This window comes from Apodemus sylvaticus, chromosome 11, assembly GCF_947179515.1.
Source record: "Apodemus sylvaticus chromosome 11, mApoSyl1.1, whole genome shotgun sequence".
NCBI classification, from domain to species: Eukaryota; Metazoa; Chordata; class Mammalia; order Rodentia; family Muridae; genus Apodemus; species Apodemus sylvaticus.
Window position 1 is genome coordinate 45893542 of NC_067482.1, and position 25152 is coordinate 45918693.

Genomic DNA, 25152 nt, shown 5'->3' on the forward strand with positions numbered 1-25152 from the left:
TTTAAAGTCATTCTTTGCCCTGTAACAAAGTTGAGGCCCACCCAGGTCACAACCTGTCTTTTAAAAAGTAGGGGGAGGGGGAGGGCGCCAAGCCTAGTTCTTGTGGTCTAGCCTAGTCCCTGGCACTGAATAGGGGTTGAATGACTATTGGAGGAACTAAGCAGAAAGCATGGGCCTTTCCAAAACATTTTGGCTCGTCCATTTGTAGTAGAGTAAAATCTTGCCAACAAATAAATGTTTCAACACAATCATTGCTCCCAAGTATACATGCAGACTCTGCTTCAGGTGGCAGATGGGAGCCAGCGCTCTCTCTCTCTCTCTCTCTCTCTCTCTCACACACACACACACACACACACACACACACACACACACATATACACACAGAGTTATATCAAACATTTGCTAAAAATGTTCCGTGTGCCAGACAATGAACTCAAATCCTCCAAACAAACCTGTGAACTGAACACAATATATTTTTTTTTAATATTCCCACATTCAGGTGAAGAAATCATCATCCAGGGAAGTAGAGTGACACGTGTAAAGTTGTCACACGGCTGGTAAGGATGTCAGAGATGAGTTTAGAACCTAGGTGTTTTGACTTCGCCATTTATTCCCATAGGTCTCGTAGGCTTCCATAGTCTGTCTGTCCAGATGTGCTATCTTACCAGTTTATCAAGATGAGATGACTCTTAAGATGTATCCATTTGAATTCAGCCCCCCTCTTGAAATTCTGTTGACTCCACTAAAGGAAAAAAACAGTAAAACTTCTTAAACCTCTTAGTAAACTGAACACCCCAACAGAAGGGGGATCTCAGGTGCTGCTGGGTTTGGATGGTAGTGGGTGTTTCGAAGAACACTTTTCAGTCAAGGCAATGTTGTCTCCCATATCTCCATGCCTGTCCCTGTCTCCCCATTATCAACATCTGCTGTCAGAGTGGGCCTTTTATCACAATTAATAAGCCTACCATGACACGTTGTTATCATCCAAAATTCATTGTTCACATTAGGGTTCACTTTGGTGGTGTTCAACTGTGGGTGTGGATGACTAAGTACTGCCACCTGTCTGAGAGTTGGCACGGCAGATCATAGTCATGACAAAGAGCTCCTCTTAATCTTGAGCAAACTCCAAGAGCCTCCTGGGTATGTCAGGAGCACAGGCACCCTGTGCAGATGGCGGGTCAACTTCAGGGGGTCTCAGTTTCTTGTCTCTCTTTCCTTCCCAATTCTTCCTTCAAGTGTTGTTGGTTTCTGCCATCAAGACCACCAGCAAACAGGATCAGAGAGTTGGCTCAGTGGTTAAAATGTTTGCTGTGCAAACACAAAGACTTGAGTTCAGATTCCAAGAATCTATGTGGTCTATTTTTATTCTGTTGCTATGACTAAACATTCTGATCAAAAGCAACTTCTCGATGAACGAGTTTGTTTCACTTACCCTTCCAGGTCACAATCCATTTTTGAGGGAAGTCAGGGACAGAACTTGAAGTAAGAGTCGTAGAGAAACACTGCTTGCTGGCTCTTTCTCGCCCACTCATCAGTTCATTCTTAGCTAGCTTTATATATAGCCCAGGAAGACATACCCCAGGAGATGCAATGCTCACATTATGCTGGGCCCTCCTGTAATAACTAAGACAATCAAGAAGATTTCTCACGGGCTGGAGAGATGGCTCAGTGTTTAAGAGCACTGATTGTTCTTCCAGAGGTCATGAGTTCAAATCCTAGCAACCACTTGGTGGCTCACAACCATCTGTAATGAGATCTGATGCCCTCTTCTGGTGTGTCTGAAGACAGCTGCAGTGTACTTACATATAATAGATGAATAAATCTTAAAAAAAAAAAGAAAGAAAATCCCTCACAGACAATCCCATTCACAGACCAACCTGATAAATATACTCAATTGAGACTATTCCCCCCACCCCAGGTGATTCTAGGCTATGTCAAGTTGACAGTGCTAATTGGACACTCTACCCCTTGTCAATTGACATACAAGTATATAATTTTTAGTCATAACCTTTCCTTTTTCTTATCATAATTTCATATTAATATTAAAGTATAAAACATAGCCCAACTTTTAAGCATTCCACAGACTTTATATTTTTCAACATGTTAGAAGCACTAGGTATTTTTAAGAATTCAAAGTACTAGTTGTGAGTTCTTGTTAAATCAAAAGTAAATTAAATATGTTTTCATTCCGAAAAGGAAGAACCAGGGTATATGAACAATCACATCAAAGTAAAACCAAGATCCACCAATATAAATGCAAATCCTGTATTGCAGTTCAGTGTTCATGATCATGGACTCACTCATGATCTTCTGGACTCCACAGGGCTTGCACAGCCCTAGTTCTCCAACTCTCCTATTCACAGCACACACAGAGTCTTATGTGTTCAGGTTTGTTATACTAAACATTTTTCATTGTCTTTGGTAGATATCCCAAGGTCCTGGCGCCTCCAACATCCTGAAATCTCCACTGCGACTGACTGACATTCACCAATGGCTTCTCCCAGGCTCTTTTTAGGGACTCTGCCCCTGTCACACGGTGCCAAGCCTCAGTCCCTCTCTATGACTCTATCAGAATTCCATCTTTCATGCCTTTAAAATAAGTACCATATAGATGACTCTTACACAAGAGTCATCTTGTGTAAGAGATGCAGCCTTAGTCATCCCGAACCAAAGCATCTATGTGTTGGCCTTGAAGACATGGTTCCCAAAAGATTCCACATCAAAGATACTGACCTCTTATTAATCACAATTAATTTCTCAGCTAACCAGCATTCACTGCTCCAATGAAGCATAAAAAGTTTCACTTCAGAATTTCTGATCCCTTGTTCTTTACAGCTGGTTCTTTAGCACAGCTGATGAGCAACCACAAATACTTGAAAACACAAATGATTCTTGTCCTGGTTCTTAATTAACACTTGCTCCTCCCTGAAACCTCACAAGTCTCTCAGCGTTAATATCTCCCAAGCTCTCACCGGAAATAGCCCATTAAGCTCTGCTAAGAGTTGAAATGTGAGCTCTCAGCTGCTCCCAGTCAACATGCCCACTGCTTGCCATTATGTCCTCCATCTTGATGGGTGCTAAACCTCTGAAACCATAAGTCAAATTAGACTCCTTCTTTTAAATATTGTTTTGGTCATGTTGTTTGATCACAGCAATTGAAAACTAACACAGAAGTTGGTTTAGCACTAGAAAGGGGGTTATTGCTGTGAGGAACCTGACTGGTAAGTGTGTGTGTGTGTGTGTGTGTGTGTGTGTTGTTGTTGTTGTTGTTGTTTTGTTTGTTTTGTTTTTTAATGTGGGATAGAAAAACAATTAAATAAAATAATGTAAGCTGGTATGACAGTTTGTATATGTTTGGTCAAGGGAGTGGCACTATTAGGAGGTGTGGCCTTGGAGTAGGTGTGTCACATTGGGTGTGGACTTTAAGACCTTCATCCTAGCTGCCTAGATGTCAGCTTTCTCCTAACAGCCCTCAGATGAAGATGTAGAACTCTCAGCTCCTCCTGCACCATGACTATCTGGATGTTGCCATGCTCCTGCCTTGATGATAATGGACTGAACCTCTGAACCTGTAAGCCAGCCCTAATTAAGTGCTGTCCTTATAAAAGTTGTCTTGGTCATGGAGTCTGTTCACAGCAGTAAAACCCTAAGCTAGCTGGGCTTACCAGGTATCTTAGTAGATGCCTGGAAGGCAATTGATGAAAGCTAGGTCGATTGTGGAAGACCTGCTCAAAAGACTTCAGAGGAAACAATATTAGCAACCTGACTAAAGACTATCTTTTAACGTTTTGGCAAAGACTATGGCTGCTTTCTGCCCATGACCTAAGAACTTTCCTGAGGCTAAATTTAAAAGTTGTGGACTAAACTCTTTGATAGGACAGATTTCAAGACAGCCTAATTGTCTTAATTAGGCCTTCCGTTTGGTGTGAAGAGACACCATGACCTAGGCAACTCTTAAAAAGTACACTATTTATTTGGGGCTGGCTTACATGTTCAGAGGTTTGGTCCATTATCATCAAGGCAGGAAGCATGGCAATTTCTAGGCAGGCATGGTGCTGTAGAAGGATCTGAGGGCTCTACATCTTGTTCTGAATGGAGCCAGGAGAAGAATAGCTCCCATATGGCTAGTAAGATAGTCTCAAAGCCCACCCTCTCACAGTGACACACTTCCTAAACCACCACACTAAAATTAGCTCTAATGTGTTGATAGTAATAACCACTCTTATTCAGGTCTACAATGAAAATGAGCAAGTGATGTAGAGAGAAATACTAATGTACAGTTTGAAAAGGAAAGGGCAAGGCTTGTACTAAAAGAGAGGCCACATTTGCAGTTAGGTAAAGGAAAAGTGGTACCACTGGGGCACAACCCCAACCAGCTAGGCTTCTAATTTGTGAAAGGACAAGGTCTGCTCCTGAATAACAACGGCAAAGGAAGCTCCTTGGCAGATGTAGGAAGCCAGGGTCCACCCCAGGTGGGCAGGAAGACAGGGCACTATTGTCCATGTGAATCTGGCTCTAGACTTGTATGGGATGCATGAAGAAAGAGTCGTGAAATATTATACCTTGATTAAGGAGAGCGGCTGAGGCCAGGCAGTGTGTAGCATGGCAGTCCCTACATGAAGGCCCTGAGAGGTCCTGAGGGGCCATTGCATTAAGTTCTGAAAGGAAAGCCTGAGTTGAGTTGGAGACCATGAAGTGTTAGAGGCGCCAGCGTCATGAAATGTCTACCAAGAAGAACTGTAGAGAAGGAGTGGAACCATCCTAAGAGACAGAAGTGTGTTACAGACACCTGGAAGGGCAGAGCCATCTAAGCCCTTTGACATCAGGCATGGAGCTACAGGAATCAGGAGTTTGCCTTGTTTGGTTTCCATCTTGCTTTGGCCCAATGTTTTGTCACTACGCCTCAATTCCTTCCTTTTGCCTTGGTGACCCCAAGATGTTAGAGATGCCAAAGCCATGGGCTATCTGCTGAAGAAAGCTTCTAACAGGGAGTAGAACCAGCCCAGGAGAAACAAGTTTGTTGCTGTCAACAAAGATATAAAAGGAGTTGGAGATCTGAAGAGTGCTTTGAGATCAGACACAGAGATGCAGAGTTTGGAGTTCGCCCAGCTGGTTTCTTGTCTTGCTTTGGGGATTACAGTTAAGTGATTGGATGAATCTCAGAAGAGACTTTGAACTTTGGATTTTTAACATTGTTGAGACTGCTAGGGACTAAGGTGACTTTGAAAGTTGGATTAAATATACTTTTTTATTATGCTATGGCTAGGTTATGGCCCCTGTAGACTTATGTGTTTGAACAAGCCTATGGGGGCCAGGAAGTGGAATATGATGGTTTGTATATGCTTGGTCAAGGGAGTGGCAACTATTAGGAGGTGTGACCTTGTTGGAGTAGGTGTATCACTGTAGGCATGAGCTTTAAGACCTTCATCCTAGCTGCCTGAAAGCCAGTCTTCTCCTAACAGTCTTCAGATGAAGAAGATGTAGAACCCTCAGTTCCTCCTGCACCATGCCTGCCGGGATGCTGACATGCTTCCTGCCTTGATGATAATGGACTGAACCTCTGAACCTTCAAGCCAGCACCAATTAAATGTTGTCCTTATAAGAATTGCTTTGGTCATAGTGCCTGTTCACAGCTGTAAAACCCTAACTAAGACAGACAATAATGGGAGAATATGATACATTTTATGTGTGTGTTTGCACATGCATGTGTGTGTGTGTGTGTGTGATTTTGAGAAATAAAACATTAAATTTAAAATTAAAATAGACTAAGAATAAAATTTATAATATAAATAATAAACCAAACATCACTATCTACAATGTAAAAAAGAAAAAAAAAACATCAAATTTTCCAAAGAGAACGAGTAAGAAGAAAAGCCTATCCAATACAACCAAGAGAACAAATAGTTCAGTAGAGAGCTCATCCAAACAGCAAAATAATTTAATTATGACCAGAAAATGCAAATTTTTATCACGATAGGAGTATCATCTGACTCATGTCACCTGCCAAAACAGAACAAAACACCCATTTAAACTGAATATTAAGTGACTCAGATTCCTCAGCAGAGGGGACTTCTCATTCACTGATGGTAAAAACACAATCACCATGGCCTTTGTGAAGAGCAGTCTGACAGTGCTGTTAAAATCCAGTAAGCACTGTCTACCCTCTGATGTCTAGTCTGCTCTGGGGAACATCCTATGAACATTAATAACAGCACTGGAGGAGGACTGTTTGCAAGGATATGGATTGTAGCCTTGTTTGTAAAGATAAAATGTGAAAGAATGACCATCAATGGGCAAATGGTCCAATGTCTGTATTCAACAAAAGTTTTGTACAGCCATTGGAATAATGAAGAATAGCTTTATCTGTTGGCTTTGAGAGACTTCCATAAAGTATTGTTGAATAAAATATACAAGTATGTATAAAATGAACATTTTTGTAGAGTTAATAAGGTCACATCTTCATTTGCATGGTTACATTTATGAATGAAAATTTGTCAGAATAATATTCCAGGCTATAAACATGACAGAGTCCAACAACAGGGAAAGAGGAACAAACAAAAGGAACAGGAAAAATAAAACTATGGGAAATATTAATATCTATGAAAAATCATATGTGAACTTTTTTACAAAGTAATATTTTTATTATTTACATTTTAAGTTGGAGACAAAGGCAAAGATGGTCAGTGAACATTTTGTCTCATTGTCAGTGAGAAGTCAGCCTCATAAAGCTGGAGTAGGCCAGGACCTGTGTGATGTGTGTGTGTGTGCGCGTGTGTGTGTGCGTGTGTGTGTGTGTGTTTGTGTGTGTGTATGTTTGTGTGTGTATATGTTTGTGTGTGTGTGTGATGATGTCAGAGCATCTCTGTTCTGGCCACATGTAGTGAGTTTTGGTTTAGTCCCATCTTTCTTCCTGAAAGCCTCTCTGCTGAGTGAGCAGATGTGCAGGCCTGGACAGTCATAAAGGAGCCATCAGCACTAACAACAGAAAGAGTTCTTGAGGTTTAGAGGCACAACCCAGAGTCTGCAAAGCCACGTTAAGAAGATACACAGATACTGGCATGAGATGTGAATCCAAAGGCCTGGAAGCAAAATGCAGGTGAGACCTGGGAAGGCAAAGACGGGGAGGCAGCCAGAGTAACTGGCTGATGTGTCTTGCAATCCAGTGGGACACGGTGACAGGGCATCTCTCCTGCCGTCAATGACACATTTCAAAAATCATCTGTGTAGTGTGTCACCAAGCTAGTGGGAAAGGGAGGCCTGTCCTTAGGCCAACTATGGAAGAAAAGCTAGAGCTCAGATGGCTAAGCCCTGTTGCTCTTGGGGCTTGAGCCACGCCTTGGTGTCACGGAACTTCTGTTTTGACAAGAGTTTTAAAGCCAGGTCTCAGTAACATAGGAAGAATTAGGAATGCCCCACACAGATCTGAGACCTCAGAGACCAGCACTGTCAGCATTAGGGGAAACTATAAATAAACTTCCTCCAAAGAAGAGGAAATAATATCAGGGCAAAAATTAATCAGTGTAAATATACATATACAATGGACAGGATGCATAAATTTCAAGTTATTGTTTGAAGTCATGTAGACCTGACTAGCCTCTGGCAATCCCGATTAAGAGAGAAAGAGCAATAATGCTTTTAAATAGACATTATGTGTGAATGGAGGAATATAACTATAGTTATATGAATATTAAAATGACATGGTGTGGGGCTTTAGCCTCCCGATTCCTTACCTTCACCTTGTAGATGATCTTCCTCTTTATATACTCACTGCATGTGTGTGTTTCCTTCCCCTAAAATCAGCCTCTCATCACTGACAAATAAATAAATAAATAAATAAATAAATAAAGCAAAAACAAACAAACCAGGTTGCTATAAATAGATTTATACTGACCAAATTGAAAGCAGAAAGATTCTTAGAAAATCTAAAATACTAAAATGTTATCAAAAACAAAAACAGGAAAATTGCAAATTTATGAAAGATGCTAAAATTAAATTCACAATTTAAAATCTTCTAACAAAGTAAATATATTAGCTCAGTCTCAGATAAATCTCATACACAATAGAAAGATAGACAAGTCTTCCCATTGTATGAAGCTGAAACACACACTAGAAACCAAGGCCCCTTTGAAAAACACAAGGCGGCTACTGTACCAGCGCCATGCCTGCCTGCCTGCTGCCATGCTCTGTCCCCACCATGATGCTAATGGGTTCTAACCCTCTGGAACCATAAACTTTCTTAATTGCCTGATCATGGTGTTATATCATAATAGAAAAGTTACTAAGACATGTCATATAAACTCAATCATTGCTAACTAAGTCCAAGGCATTTGCACATAACATGACATTCTTGGAGAAACATACAAAGAAGGCCCAAACACTCTGCCTAATATTGTAGAAAAACTAAAGAGTAATGTGCTTCCTCGTCTTATGCCAACTTGACACAGAAACTACAGTTAGCTGAAAGGAGGGAACCTCATTTGAGAAAATGCAGCCTTAAGATTTGACAGTAGGACATTTTCTTAATTAGTTATTGATAGGAGAGGACTATTGTGGGTGCTTCCATTCCCTGGGCTGGAGGTCTTGCATTCTATAAGAAAGTAAGCCTAGCAAGCCATGAGAAGCAAGCTAGAAAGAAGTACCCCTCCATAGTTTCTGTATAAGCTCCTGCATCCAGGTTCCTACCCTGCTTGAGTTCCTGTCCTGACTTCCTTCCAGGATGAACAGCAATATGGAAGTGTAAGTCAAATAAATCCTTTCCGACCCAACTTGCTTTTTGGTCATGGTGTTTCATTGTAGCTATAGAAACCCTAAGAAAAGCAACATTGTAGGCATACAGGAAGTTACTAGATACTGTTGAAATCTCATATACCATTGCCCAGCCACAATGGGTAGGTAGCAGCCTCATCTAAGAGACCATGTGGCTCCTGTTCATCACACTGCTTCCAGCCCTCTACACACTGCCTTGCAGGCATTTGAGAGTTCCCTAAAGGTTCCTTCCAATGACTGTTGGAAGGACCAGACCCTCATCCTGGCCCCATACCCAGTGCTTTTGCTATCAATTTTTCACCAGCAGTTTTTAGAAACAATGAAAAACAAAAACAAAAACAAAAACAAAACAAAACACCATCATGCAAAATAAAATTTCTTTTCCAGTCACAGATCTGGTCTTGTGGGCCTAAAATACTTCTAGCAACCCACTGGAGGAAAAGATCCTTTGACTATGCCCATCATGATGGACCTCACACCACTGGTCCATCTCCAAAGTCCCCTTCTAAAACGGAACTTTCCCCTTCTCCTACCAAGTTGCAGCTCTTACCCTTCACTTTTAAATACTTGCAATGTCTAAGATTTAACTGTAAGCCCACAGTTTCTCAATTCTGACAGTCCCCAGACTCAGGGCAAGAGGAGACTTTCTGTGATGACTAGGTTCCCAATTCAGGGAAATTTTGAAACTTCTGATCATTCAAGTTCTAGCCGAGCTTGGATTTCCTTCCTCTTTCTTACACTTTTTGTTTGAGGAAGAGTTTACTTTAGTGAATCATTGTTAAAAAGTTAAAAACAAAACAACACTTGACCATCTGCTAGCCTGCGTGTTAGGGCAGAGAGAGGTTCTTAATCTTCCTTGCGCTGCAATGTTGCTACATAACTGTGATTTTGCTACTGTTATGGATCACAGTGTAATGATCTGTGGTTTCTGATGGCCTTAGTCCACCCTTGTGAAAGGATCACTTGACCCCAATGGGGTCACACCCCACAGGTTGAGAGCTTCTGTGTTAAAGGCTTTGTCCCCCAACATGGTGATGTTGAAAGAGGATGGAGAGGTGTAAACTGGTTATTGTGGGCCTTGAAGAGGAGCAAAGGACCTACGTCTCTTGTTTGAATCCATCGGTGGGGTGGATGTCTTTTTTCCCATCAGACACCACCGTGATTGACCTCATAGTCAACCAGTCATGACTGAAATCTCCCAAACTGTATACCTAAACAAACCTTTCTCTCTATGAGTTCTCTCTCACGTATTTGCTTCAGCAATAGAAAGCAATAGGCATAGCTTCTCACTCCAATCTCATCTTTGTAGTTCCTTTGGGGCCCAGGCTTCCCATCCATGCCTAGGACGTCCCTGCAGAGCACACCAGAATAGAGTCAGTTGAGAGTCATATCTCTTCTGTGTGTGGAAGAAGGAGGCTAGGAAGGAAAGAACTGAGTAGGTTGACATCCTACCTCTGATATGTACTGCTGTAGCCTATCCTCCGCAAATTCCAGCTCCTCAGTGGGTCTTGGTTTCCTCAACAGCCAAGGAAATCTCAGTCTATAGAACAGGTTTTAGAGCTGGGTAGCTGATGTTCTGCAGAGATGGGGTAAATGTGATTCATTTGAGTGAATTGAATTATCAGTTTGACAGGATTTAGGAGCAACAAGGAGACATACCTCTAGGTGTTTCTGTTTTCAAGAGGTTTAATTGAGAAGACCTATCCTAAGCAAGAGTCTCAGAATAAATAGATAAATAAATAAATAACAAAACAAAAACCAACAACAAACCCAATATATTTGATGTATTTGTATATAAAATTCTCAAGGAACAATTCTAATTAAAGGGAAGCCAAGAGAAAGTAAACTGAACACTATCAATCATCTGTTGCCCAAGGATTCACTGCGACCAGATACCTCATGATCCCGCCACACCCTCCCCACTGCAGTGACTGTGTCTCTTTAAACCGTGAACCCAAACTCTTCTTTAAGTTGCTTTTCTCAGATATTTTGTCATGGCAACTGAAAAAAAAGATAACTAATTGTTCTAGATTGATTTCTTGTTGTTTGATGAAACACTCTGACTAGAATAAACATTGGGGAAGAAAAAGAGCTAATTTCATCTCGGAGATCCCAGTCCATCATCCAGGGACGTCAGGGCAGGAGCTCAGGGCAGGAGCTTGAGGCAGTTCCTCCATGGAGGAACGCTGCTTTCTAGCTCATTCTCTGGTTTGCTCACAGGTTCATGTTTATCTAGTTTTCCTCTGCAGTACAGGACCTCTTACTTCGGGAAGAAGTTTGGCCCCATCTACATCCATTAGCAATCAAGATAGTGCCCACTAGCCAGACTGATTTTGCAACTCTTATCTAGATTGTGTCAAGCCAATGACAAAACTAACCAGCAAACCAATATACTGACTATAAACTCCTTCAAAAAATGCCTGGCTTCTGCTTAACTCTACTCCATTACAGCTATACATTGCTGTGTATAGCTAATGCTTCTAAAATTCCAAGGTGCTCCTCCTACACGGACCATTATTTAGACTCTCTTGATTCTGTTATTGTTTTGTAAACCATTTCAGCCTTTGTTTTGTTTTGTCTGTTTGTTTGTTTTTGATGGGACCCCTACGGCCTCTTTCGTATAGCACATCATATAACCCTAAGAACATGCCTGGTTGCCATGTTGCCTGTAACTTTCTACAGTTCTCAATCTTGTTCACATCCTCAGACTTCCTGAAACAGTTACCATCAAGTCAAAAATAAATACCATCACAACATGTGCTAAACCAGCAACTGGTAAGAGGAAGCAAGGAGAAGGAAACCTTTTTACAGAGTCTAACTAACCCTCAGCTGAACTGGGATTCCGGGAGCCAAGCCCAGCCTCTGCACCATCCACGGCCTTCATCTCTCCAGCAAAAGCTCACTCCGGGGAAGAGTCCAAGGCTTCCTCCTACCCTTCCCTGGCAGGCTGCTTACTGGGCGTGGCAGCTCTGGGTTTCTGCACGGATTGTTTTCTGCTTGGACAACCTATGCTTTTAGAAACAGACCCTAACGCCTCTGAAGTCATTCCTGCTTGGAATTTTCAGAACAGGCTGCTATATTGTTTTCATTTCCTGTGCTTTTAACTTCCTTGTCATAATAGTATCCTATATTCATGGTGCCGCTCGTCCACGGACCTGAGTGATAGACTGACAACGTGGCTCCAGCCAAAACTGTTTCATCCAACTTCAGTCATGACCACGCTGACGGGTTCTACAGATGCTATTTTGAAAGTTGGGAGAACGGGGCTGGTGAGATGGTACAGCAACTCAGAGCAAGAACTTCCTTCCCAGGGACCTAGATTTGATTCTCAGCATCCATATGGTAACCTACGCCATCTTTAACTCCAGTTTTGGGGGACCCAACACCCTTGTCTGGCTTCTGTGGGTACATACATGTAGGCAAAGCACTCACGCACATAAAATAATGTTTACAAAGAATATTTAGGAAAGAAGTTGGAAATAAATGTCCCATGAAGGCAAGGGATGGCTTCAAGCCCGTATGGCTTCCATATAGGGAACTCCAAGTTAAGAACGGCTTAGAAGAAGCCAGGGTGACCAGAAAGCAATCAGGAGTCAGGTGCGTACCACCCAGGGATGCAGAAGGTGTATGTCGCAAGCTGAGCCTCCTTCACTTAGGTCTCTTAAGTCAGTAACTCAGAACATACGGCCACAGGCCTGACCCCCGTCAGACTCCTTCCCTCTTCCGTGGCTAAACTGTCCACACTGCTGTTCCAAGCAATGACCAGACAACCCTAGTCCCAGTTACTGTCACCGACCCCACAGCCTGACTGTGGTACCCAGGACATCCAACACCCACCACAAGTGAACTCGATCTTTACCCAAGAGCACTCTGAGTATGAGATTGGGAAGGTATCAGAAGCACTGGAAATGGCTAATGGCGGTTGTAAAGCATGAGGTGTTGAAAGACATTCTTACATCCAAATGTTAAAAAACAAAACAAAACAAAAAAAAACCCCACTATACAATATTATAAATGTATTGACCCTAAATGTTAACATTTTAGCTGTTTGATTCTCTGGAGTACTAGGTCCCTCCTATTATTGATGATTCCAATGACTAGGATAGCACTAATATTTTGACTGTGTTTTACATTTTATACTGTGCAAGAGATTAAAGCCTCAGAGATCACCAGCTGACCCAAAAGGAATTCTGGAGTCTCCACCCCGATTGCCCTCTTCTTCCAGGAAGAATTCTTTCTCCTGGAATAGAAGCTGTATTGATTTACAAAATCAGAGGCCGAGGTGAGGAGAGTGTTGAAAAGAAGAGAAAAATAAGTCACAGAGATTTGGGGTTAGAACATCAAACCAACTTTTCATGATTTCAAGTTGAGTAGTTATTCTGTGTGATGTTTTATTTTTTTAAGTGGGACATTTGAAACATAATTTAAAAAGAAATTTTAAGGATTTGTTTGGGTATATATATACACATACATACATTCATGTGTATGTGTGCATGAGTGCAGTTATTTATGGTGGGCGATAGATTGTTATGGAATTATCAGTTGGTTGTGAGCTCCACAACATGGGCTGGAACTTGGGTCCTCTGAAAAGCATATGACTCATATTCCTAACTGCTGGTCCATCACTCTAGCCCCTAAAACATAATTTTAAAATGCTGCTGGGTCTGGTAGTGCAGGCCTATAACTCTATCCACTGTGATGGCTGATGCAAGGGGATCATAAGTCCAGGGTGTTCCTTTGGAAGACCTGGACTCAGAATCAAAAACGAAGAGAGGTCTGGGACGTAGCTCCATGGCAGGGGGCTTGCTTGCCTAGCGTACATGAAGCCCATGTTCAGCGCTAAGAACTGCAGTCAGGAGTCCTTTCTCTTAACCGACAAATAATCTTCACAGAGTCAAAATGATAGAGACAATAGTATAGTCAGATATGTAATAAACATCCTACAACAGTGAAGATTTCACAACTGGACTGTAATTCCTGACCTTGTAAATGTTCCAAAACACGTGGTCAATCATGCCAATTTTCTTTTTAAAGATTTATTTATTTATTTTATGCATATGAGTCCACCATTGCTCTCTTCAGACTCATCAGAAGAAGGCACCAGATCCCATTACAGATGGTTGTAAGCCACCATATGGTTGCTGGGAATTGAAAACTCTGGAAAAGCAGTCAGTGCTCTTAACTGCTGAGCCATCTCTCCAGCCCCAATCATGCCATTCTTAAAAGTACTGGTAAGGGGAATTTTGCTCACCAAATCCACTCCTAGGTGAATTCCTGTAGAAAACAGAATTTATCCATACAATGTCATACTGGTAAATGCCAGTCACAATAGCCAAAAGGCGGAAGCAATCCAAACATCCCGCAACTGGTGGGAGATGAATGCAGTATGGCGGAAGTCCACACACTGAGTTCATTCAGCAGCAAAAGAGAAGGAGCACCTCCAATCAATCGGCCCTGCCTAGAGCCACACACATCAAGCTCAGGGAAGAGAGCGATTGGCCACCATCCTATGACACGCCCTGCACAGACCATTCTCCACAGACAAAAAGTAGATCCGAGAGGCTATTGCAAACGGCTGTGAGGTGTTTGACTGGGACAATGGATAGATTTTAAGACTGGGCCACAGTAATGACTGTCTTTCTGTTTCTTTACCGAAAATCATTGTATTATTATACATTAAAATAAACATACTTTATGGACTACTAATTCGGCCTTTAAACCTATCAAAAAAAGAAAAGGGGGGAGGGGGAAGGTTGAAAAATAAGTGTGCCATTCTGGTGGACCCAGAATAGATTAATGGAGGGAGAGGAGGATGGAACTGGCTTTGTGAGTGGAAGGGTTTGTCAGCTGAAGGAAGGACTAACAGCGCCCCAGGCTGAGTGCAGAGAGTCCTGCTGGGTAACTGGTGCGCATCCATAAGAGAGGGTGAGGAGTGATTGACAGGAAGGGGAAGTTTGGAATGTAAGGCTAGAGGACCGACATCAGCCTCAGTATCCATTAACATAGCTGAAAGGTTGGGTGTCTGTGGACAGAGGCGCTGGCGCTGGCTGACCGGCATGCTTTGCTGCAGCACTGGGGAAGCCAACGTCTGCTTCAGAACAAAAGAAATTCGTCACCTCTGTAATCTAGTGGCTGAAAAGAGTTTCTTTCTTCCCGTAGGTGAGTGCTCATTCCTTGGATACGGTTTCAAATGCATTGCCTTGAAAGTAATTCGTTCTGACTTTTATGATATGTAAAACTGTGTGTCTTATTTACAGTAGGGTTTTATGGGCCAAATGACTTAACTTGTACCGGTGAAAACTTCAAAAACCAGGAGAAACACCTGGTCCTGATAAGGATTAAAGCAAACAGAAGAAAGTACCAAAGTCTAGGCAAACAGTAGCTTCCTTGTGCCACCCGGAAGCTAGAGGGACTCAGAAAAAGCCAAAGCCCAACACGGAGAGACTCAGGAAGGCCCTTGCTCCCCATAACCTCTGTACCCACCTCCACTCTGCCCTCTCCATGGTCCCCAGTGTTCAAGACCTGAAGGACAGAAGGGGGGTTATTCCATCCACACACCTGCCTGGTGACCCACATGACATTATGAAGTATTAGTGGGCCCCCCATCACCACTGCTCTGCCATACTCTGTAGCAGAAGAATGACCACTCTGTGTAGGTCATTCTCTCAGAGCAAGGAAGGCCTTCTACCAGAATAAACAATATCTATTCAGGTCTTCAAGATGGCTTCCACCAGGACTCGGCTCTTACAGGGATGGAAGGGTGTGCCAGTATGGACGAGAACTTGGCAATCATCGCTCAGTGCAGTAGCCTGGGCTCTAGCGGCCCTGAAGACCCACGGTGACTTAGTCTCCCCTGGGGACCCATGTAATCTTCACGGTTACCCACTAAAATGCGTGCAAGTCACCTCTCCGTTTGCAGAGAAAGAAACTGAGGCTTGGTAAGGCTTGCACAAGTACACTCGACTAATTCTAACCTCATGGGCTTCTTCCCTACCGTGTTACAGGTTCCCTGAATTAGACCAAGAATAGGTTTATTTATGAAAGGGGGTGCGAAGTCAGAGTCTTGTTCTGCTCCTTCTAGATGAGCCCTAGCCGTAGCCATCAGTCTGGATAGGAGGATGTCTTCGTAAGCATGGTGCAGGGAGCTCCAGTAAAGATCTGTGCGTGGATCATCATCATCATCATCATCATCAATCATCATCATCATATGACCATAATCATCATCATCATCTGTTTCAATTTATTTTCTCTTGTTTGTTTTGGTTTATTTTGTTTATTTTTTTCAAGAGCCCAGGATTGTCTGGAATGTACTGTTAAGACAAGGATTCCCTTGCCTGTCCATCCCAAACACTGGGATTACAGGTATGCAGTGCTGGGGATTGAACCCAGGGCTTCCTTCGTACATGTTAAGCACACACTCTACCACCTGAGTGACATCCCATGTTTCTGCCCATTTTAAACGGGATAGGATTTGGAATCAGGAGGAAAAATTAAAAAGGATTCTAAACCTGGGCTTTGCGATGTAGTCTCGAGTGGCCGTGGGGAAGTTGCTGAAATGCTAAGCCTCTCTGAAAATGAAGATAATCGATCCGGCCTCCTGCACAGAGCCCTTTAAAGACTTAAGATCACTTTCTAGAGGTGGGCTTTGTAAGGTGCTGTCCATATAGAAATCAATAGTTTATTAAATATTGACCCTCTAGCTTTTTAAAAGTAGCCCAGTCCCCTGTTGTTTATGCCAGACCTCGACTTCATAAACTAATGCCCTATGTCTTCATCCAAGTTGTTCAGACAGAGAGGAGCAGGGAAAGAATGAAGGGTGTGGGAAGGTGTGCAGGGGAAGCAAGTCCAGCAAAGGACACAGTTCTACTGCCTGACGCTGGCAGCCTCCCTCTGGATGGGAGAGCACTTCTGATTAATGACAGCCCAAGTCTCTAACCAGCCACACAGCAATCTATTCATCCTAAATCAGCCTGTGTTTCTCAGTGCTTTCTGAAAGCGATCACGAAAGACTCTGTCAAATACCTTGATGGAATCTGGGGTTGTCCTCATGACTCTCCCTGATCTGACAGTCTAGTTTTAATCAAAGAAATCGGGTCTGCTGGGCCATGGTCATCCCCTGTCTCCCACCCCCTGAGTTCATACTCCCTTCTGGATCACCTTCAGAAGTGACTATGGTGGGGGGCGGATGGCTCAGCAGTAGGACCACTTTCTATTCAAGCATGAGGACCTGGGTCTGAAACCCAGCACCCACATAAAATCCTGGGTGCCACACATGTCTGGAACCTTAGTGCTGTGCCCGGGCAGAGAGATAGGAAAACCACTGGGGTTTGTTGGACACCAGCCAAGCTCGGTGCAGTATGTGACCCTGTCGGGAAAATAATGTTCAGAATGATGGAACAGGACACCTGATATCCTCTTCTGCCTGCTATACACACTTGCATGATGCATCCCCAAGTGTATACTACACACAGAGATGACACACACACACACACACACACACACACACACACACAGAGAGAGAGAGAGAGAGAGAGAGAGAGAGAGAGAGAGAGAGAGAGAGAGATGCCCTTTGGGAAGAATCATTCTTCAGGGAGACCTCAACATAAGGGCAAATAAATATCGGGCTTTATCTGAACAGCATGAATGAGGAGCAGAATTTCATGGGCATTTTTGCAGAGAGACCCCAATCATCCATGTAGGACTCAAATCAAAGTTTGAGGTATAAACACATTGAGTATTAACGTCTCTATGGATCAAGACTTGGGGCAGAGGGGCTGGTTGAATGTTACCCACCCATGTTGAGGGCCACATGCTGAAAGTAGGTTTTCCTTTAGAGTTCTTACAAGCATCAATCCTTGACACAAAAAGAAGCACATGCTTTCACTGATAGTTTCCAGAGCCATTGCCTCTTGCTCCATGCAAATACACCCAGTTGTGTCTCCTGGTGCTTACCCTGTCAACCCTGGTGCCTAAAAAGCGTGCCTGACTCTCTTCTTGTGCTCCATTTCTCAGCTCGTCCAGTGGAGTTGAGTCAAGGTAACAAACATGGGCCTTGGTGCTAAACTGAACTGAGGTTTGCACCTGATAATCCATTTACTTCCTTAAGACTAACCATGTTGAATCTAGATTATTTCATTGAAAAATAGGGGATGACAGCAATCCAACTTCATAGGGTGGCAGGGGTGCAGGGTGGGGTGGGGGTGGGGTGAGGTCAATGAGCCGTTCATAAAGCAGCACAGCGCCTGCATTCTAAGCATGCACCAACTGCTCATACCTCCCCATGTGACCGTGCATTTCCCCCACTGAAGATACCTGATACCCCCCGTGGTCCTGACTCTTGGATGACTTGTAACTTGTGTCAGCCCATAGAGTGTGGGCAGCCCAAACAAGGAACAGCTTCCAAGAAGAGGCCTTGAGTGTTCTGTATTTCCACTCGTCCTATTTGTATTTCTTCCATTGCCAAGAGAAGGGCATGCCCAGGAGGGACACTGGATCGATGAGTGTGGAAGTCTCATGCAGCTGACTGGATGCAGTCCATAGTATACAGCTATGCCAAGAAGAACTCAGCCTAAATCAGGCTTTGAACGGTGAACAAGAAACAAGGGCGTATTGTTATACACCACAGGATGTTTTTAAGTGGTGTTATTGTGATCATTTCTAGTTTCTTCTCAAACAAGACCCATGATCTAAGCTTGCTGAGAGCAGTTAAATAGGTTCTGTTGCCACCAACCCTCTGTGCAATGAAAGCAAGTATGGCTTTGGGAAACAGAGAGATGTAATTCACATGAGACTTCTGCATCTTTGCAATTGAGTAGTTTGGGGAAAGTCTATTCTCTGGGTCTCTGCGGTTGTTTGAGTGGCACCCTCAAAACTCATGTTGAAAATTAATTGACAGTGTGGTACTGTTGAGGTGCAGGGATTTCAAGAGGTGATTGGCTGGCTGGCATGGCTCCTGTCTGTAATCCTGCACTCAGGAAACTGAGCAGAAGGTTGTCTGTGAGTTTGAGGCTATCCTGGACTACACAATGAGTTCCAAGCCAACCTGATCTACAAATTAAGACTCTGTCTCAACAAAGGAGGTGATACATGCAGAGCACCCATTAACAAAATAGCATCATTCAGAAGTGGACAGTTACAGGAGACACTCATATCTCTGCTGCTGTAGCAAACACTATGACCAAAAGCAACTTAGAGAAGAGAGAGTTGATTTGGGCTTACATTTTCAGGGGGATAGAGGCCACCGTGGTGAGGGAGGGCACCACAGGAGGAGAATGAGGCCACTCCAGTAATCAAGAATTAGAGATAGGGACTGGAGAAATGGCTCAGCAGTTAAGAGCACCGATTGCTCTTCCAAAGGTCCTGGTTCAAATCCCAGCAACCACATGGTGGCTCACAACCATCTGTAATAAGATCAGATGCCCTCTTCTGGGGTGTCTGAAGACAACTACAGTGTACTTACAAATAATAAATAAAAAATCTTTAAAAAAAAATAATTAGAGATAGCTTCTATCTGTGCATGAGAGACAGACAGACAGACAGACCAGGAAGTAAGACTATAAACTTCAAAGCCTATCTCCAAGGACTACTTCTTCCAACGTGGCTCCATGCCCAAAGGTTCCATAAACTTCCCATATAGTCTACCAGTGAGAGGACATGCATTCAGATATGGGAAACTTTGGGGGACATTTCTCACTCAAACTACCATAGGAGACCTGGCCTCTGATAAAATGATAGGTTTGCCTCTCCTCTCTGTCCAAATTTCCTGTCTGTTATGGTGACAAACAGTATAATCAAAAGCAACTTGGGGAAGAAAGGGTTTATTTGACTTACATTTCTATAGCATACCCCATCACTGAAGGAAGTCAGAGCAGGAGCTCAAGGAGGAAGCGGGAGGCAGAAACTGAGGCATGTGCTATCTTCAGTAATAGAGTCTTACCATCAAGTTCTGGTGGGCAACTAGGAGCAGTGGTGATAATCTATATTGTTTGAGGAGTCTTCAGGAGCCTATGACCAACAACTTGAAAAGGTATCCCATACTACACCTATCACTGGTTTTCTCTTTTCAATCTATGGCTTCTGGGAAGATAATTATTTCCTATGCAAAGTAATTCCAATTAAATTTATATTTCAATTATATGTATATATACATACATGTATATATGTATATGTACATATATATCTAAAGTAGTAGGCTTCCATATTCCAAACATGCTTAGTGTTAGCATTCTTCCCCCACCCCCCATTCTCTCTTCCTTTCACATCATTTGTATTCTATTATCTTCCATTATCTCCACTCCCTTAAGATTCCATCCCCCCACGCCCACTCACCAATGGTCTCTTTCTAGTATCTCAGGTTTCAAAGAACTCCAAATTAAACACACAAATCAAATGCTAAGATCCACCTATGAGTAAGATGAGAAACTTTCTAGGTGTGGGGAACTTGAAATCTTAAGGCACAAGAGTAAATCTATCATATGGGGGGGGGTGAGATTTATTTGGCCACTATGTTCAGAAGACCCATTGATTCCAGAACCAGAGATAGAAATAGAAGATAAGCTAAAAAAAAACAAAGGATCTCACTGGAATGGAGAGGGCCCATCAATCTCAGTTTAAAAGCCAATTGTTTGCTTGAACAGGTATTAACTCAAGAAATGAATTTGGTGGAAAGTGTTGGAGGTGTCAAAGACGCCACTATAGTCTTGCTATGAGCTGGTTGTGGGCGCCACTATAATCTTGCTATGAGCTGGTTGTGGGCGCCACTATAATCTTGCTATGAGCTGGTTGTGGGCATAAAAGCATGGTGGGGGGGGAAGGGGGGGAAGGACAGACATGATGATGTGTTTGCATTGGTGGGTGTGGTCAGGGCTTGAGGGAGAACAGGGATGGGGCCAAAGAAAGGGCAGGTGGAAAGGAAAATCCAACAGGCTCACAAGCTTGCCGTGATGCTCAGAAACTCAAGAAAATGAGGCACAGGTGCAACGGCAGCCACACCATGAAGACCACATTCTATGTTTTAATAGTTCTCCTTCTAATGAAAACTATGGACAAATGTGTGCTCAAAGTGTCCTTAAGGCCACATGAGCTAGGGAAACACAGTATGATTAAAGTTCCCTAGTCCAAGTAGAAAATGATTAATCTCAAAAGGTCTGGACACAATCCTACATTTTAAGTCTTTTCAAAGTCCAACGTCACAGAATGAGGAGCCCAAATACTTCTGTAGCTTCTAGAATGTCACCCTGAACCTAGTTCCGTTTCCCTTTGGGTTGAATGGAGAAGAGGCACATTTGTCCTCAATCTGCTGGGTCCCTTACACACCCTTGGGTAGCTTAAAGGGAACCAGAGATTGAATCAGAAAGGACTGAACTTCTGCACCTAAGTCCCCTGCCTCAGCATAGAGTACACTGGTTTATTTACCAAGTCTTGATTTAATCTGACACACTTTAAAACTAAGTTGGGTATGCTTTATACCCTTAGGAAGAAGTCTCATCTGACAAGCATGAATCACAAATCTGTAACAACAATAGCCAAGACAACTTCACCCAGCCATGGTGTTACACCTTTGTAATCCCAGCACTCAGGAGGCTGAGGCAGAAAGATGAAGAACTCAAGGGTAGCCTGTCCCGGAGTCACCTGGGGGAAGGGAAAGAGAAATGGCTCAGTGGTTAAGAGTCCATGCTGCTCTTGCAGAGGATCTAAGTTCAGTTCCCAGCCTACAGGAATCCAACACCCTCTGCTGGCCATCAGCAGCAACTGTACCCACAGGCGCACACTCTCATAGAGACACAGAATTCAAAAGTTTAAAGGGAACAGTATGGAGAGGACAAGGCAGGAGAAGAAAAATAAAGGAAATAGAAAAGGAAGGGGAAATGGAAAGAGGAAGAAACCCCTCTGTCATCTTGACACACCCAAGCTTCTCTGAGTTTGTCCCATCTTTCAGTGACTGTTTATACTCCTGCATAGCTTCACCCACTGCCGCTCGCGTGTGAGCTGGACCTTTGTCCTTTCTTTGTCGTCACCGGATCTTGAATTATAAAGGAATATACCTCGTCCTACACTCACACATCCTGAAGTCTTCATAATTATTCCCTTGAACGGTGTATCGTTTTTCCAGAAAAAAAGAAAAATCTCTCCCCTTTAGTGGTTAAATTCCTACTTTTGGAACCAAAAAGCCCTGGATCTAAGCTCTGACTTCGCCATTTATCATCCTGGCAACTGTGGTCGCCTTGGGCCCTTGAAGTGTTTGTGTCCTTGTGTCCAGTAAGCAGACAGTGACCACCACTGCCTACAACTGATGTGGGAGTTCAGGCAAGATACTGGAAAATAGACTTAAGTGAGGTAACCTGCCTATGGGAAGGACTGAGAAGCAGAGGCTATTTGATACAAAATGTAGAGAGGTTCCTCTAAGTTTCTCAATAGACAAGGCTGACTGTGTCCCATGCTAGGGAGCCAAAGAGTATAGAGAGGCCATGTGCTCTCCCCTCCAAACAGAGCAACCAGTGTCCAGACTCTTGCACCTCAAGCTCCCATCTGATCTCCTTCCTGAGCAGGGATTTACCTGCTCAAGCCCCACTGTGAGGCTGTAGGTCAATACAGCATCACTTTTGGTAAAGGACATCAGCACCTTAGAGGAACCAAGCATTGAACAGACCCATGAAGCAGAAACAATGTCCAAAGCACGTTTAGCCAGGCTGGAAGAATCTGTGCTGTTTAGGAAAAGCTGCTCCTTTAGGGACAGGAGCTCCGTGCTTAACAATACGCTATTCATAACTGGCCCAGCTAAGCCCTGATGCCTAACTCGAGGGTGAATTCCCTTCATTAAGTACTCAAAGGCATTTGCTACCTGAGGTGGGGCAGGCAAGTTGTGCATGTGTGCTGACTACTTTTATGTCAGTTTGACTAGGCCAGAGTCATCCAGGAGGAGGGAACCTCAACTGACCTGTGGGGGAGCCTGAGGGGCCTTTTCTCAATTAATGGTTGGTGTGAGGTCCCATCTACAGAGAGCAGTGCCACCCCTTGGTGGATAGTCCTGGATGGTATAAGAAAGCAGGCTGGGTAAACCAAGAGGAGCACGCAGGACTCTTCCATGGCCTCTACTTCAGCTCCTGCCTCCAAGTTCCTGCCCCGACCTCTTCTCTCAGGGATAAACTGTTACCTGGAAGTGTAAGATAAAATCAACCCTTTCCTTCTCAAGCTGCTTTTGGTCATGGTCACACCAGAAATTCTATCTCAGACCATGTACATGTAAAATAGACCAGTGGAACAGTTATTATTTCTATAAGGTGAGGGGAATAATCCTTTTTAACAAATCAATTATTAAACATTCACCCACCTGGCTACTTTTCAAATGTATTTCTTTTTCTTTCATTTGTTTATATTTACTTTATTGTGTGTGCATGTGTGTATGCATGTGTGTGTGTGACAGAGGCGGGTGGGGAGTATGCCAGTTCTCCTGGAGGCTGGAAGGGCCTGGTATCCCACGAAGCTGACATTAAGGATAGTCCATTGAGGATGAACCAACCTTCTTGAGTCTTGGAACTCTTCAAAAGCAGCGAGTGTTCTTACCTGATAGACCATCTCTCTGACCCCAGCTGCTACTTTTTATTGAACACTTACTATGCCTTAGATGCTGAGCCAGCATGGAAGCCACTTCTGGATGCTGCTATGGCTTATATATGACTTGTGTGTGTTTACATATACACATATAAGCAAAAATGATAGAGCCAGAGGAAATGGTCTGGTAAAGTCACGGGTCAAATACGCTGAACTGGCGCTAGCCCTGACCACTCTATTTCATTGTTCAACCTTCCCGGATCTCCACACATCCAGTCCCTCTTTTTCCTGGCTTTTCCCTGAAACATCATGTATACGTACATATATGTATATATCAAGTGTACATATCATATTGTATATATGCATATATAATTTGCGTATTGCTTATCTATTTTTCCCTGCTAAAATGTAATCTCTCTACAAGTAAGGAAAGAGGGGTTTTTTGGTTTGTTTTTGGCTTTGGTTATTTTGGTCAGCTTTGATACACACCATGTATCTAAAAGAAAGTCTGGTATGGAAGAGGCACTCAGTAAAGTTCCCCAAATGCAATAGATCAGCTGGGGTTCTAGAGAGTTATCCATCCATCCATCCATTGAATACACATCTGTTATCTTCTCTAGGTAAAGAGAAGACAGTTTTGATCTTCTCTAAGGGTTTGGTGACCTGGACACGGGACAAAGACATCCTGACCGCTCTCACAGTGTGAGCCGAGACTGCAGAGACAAATGCACAGGCTACATTTTTGAGCATGCTGGATGCTGGGCGTGGTGGTGACTTGCGGCGGTGACTTGCTGGGAATGAGGCTGGCCAGACATTGCGGGCGCCAAGTCTAGAAACCTGCTCCCCTGACTGAGCAGCTGAACCCTTACAATCCTCAGAGACATAAGCTTCATTTTAAAATAACTCCCTTTAGATACAGACTTAGAACGCCACCAAAGCCAAATAAGCCAGCCCGTTTGAGAGGCAGAAAGCCAGATGGCAGGAATACCAAGAGCACTCTCTTCCTGGAATCACAGATACTGGTCAAACATCACATTTTGCTGTTCTTCGAATCACAGAGAGGACTCACATTCACAGGTACTTTAGGAACATACTCGGGCTGTCTCCAACTGCACACGGATGATTCCAGCCAAAGGATCGGATCAGGTGTGGAGGAAACGCTCTCCTGGCTCTCTGACTATCAGTCACTTCCAGGGGAGGAAGACTTGTTGGCTTAAGCAGTGCACCTTGGGAAGATGCACCTTTTAGGTGCAGCTGCAAATTCCCTTTCTACTGCAGGCTGCATGCAGCCAGCCCAAGGAGAACCCGCTGAACCTCGGTGGGCAGTGAGCTCCTTCCCAGGCACCAGGAACAGCCACAAATAGCAAGAAGGGTCTGGAACAGTTGATGACTGGCCCTATGGTGGGGAGGCAATGCTATAAAAATCAGTTGCGTACTGGCATCGGGAGACGGGCTGGCTGCTCAGGCAAAAACAGCATATAAAAATAATTCTGTTATAAACTGACTCTCTCCTATATATAGTAAAGACAAATAATCGCCCACTTCCCCTGTTAATGTATTTTTCAAGTTCCTGTTTTTAAATACCAGTCTTTCTTAAAAGCTCACCTCATTGAACTTTCTAATGGTGGCCACAGAGGGAATATCTAGCCATCACGAAGGTGACCATACAGGGGACAGGAGGGAAGGGAAGGGTTATTGCAGGGACCCTGTAGCTCATCCACAGGGAAAAGCAGGCCACTTGAGAAAGATCCAGAAGCATCAGTTCCAGATTTTTTTTGTTGTTGTTGGTTCCTGTTCTCTGCTGGGCTGAGGACCTCCCAAGACCCTTCTAGCTGA

General features: G+C 43.5%; 1 long non-coding RNA gene across 2 annotated transcripts; it reads right to left on the bottom strand.

Moving 5' to 3' along the window:
- Positions 1–446: 446 nt before the first annotated feature.
- On the bottom strand, positions 447–24742 carry LOC127696612 (uncharacterized). 2 transcript variants are annotated; one of them, XR_007980282.1, is made up of 6 exons: positions 24386–24742; positions 10219–10342; positions 9988–10117; positions 7731–7810; positions 1433–1822; positions 447–1308 (listed from the first exon to the last, which is right to left on the bottom strand). It is a non-coding gene; the product is annotated as an uncharacterized LOC127696612 (long non-coding RNA). The 2 variants fall into 2 exon arrangements; XR_007980281.1 differs by having other exon boundaries at positions 447–1822.
- Positions 24743–25152: the final 410 nt, after the last annotated feature.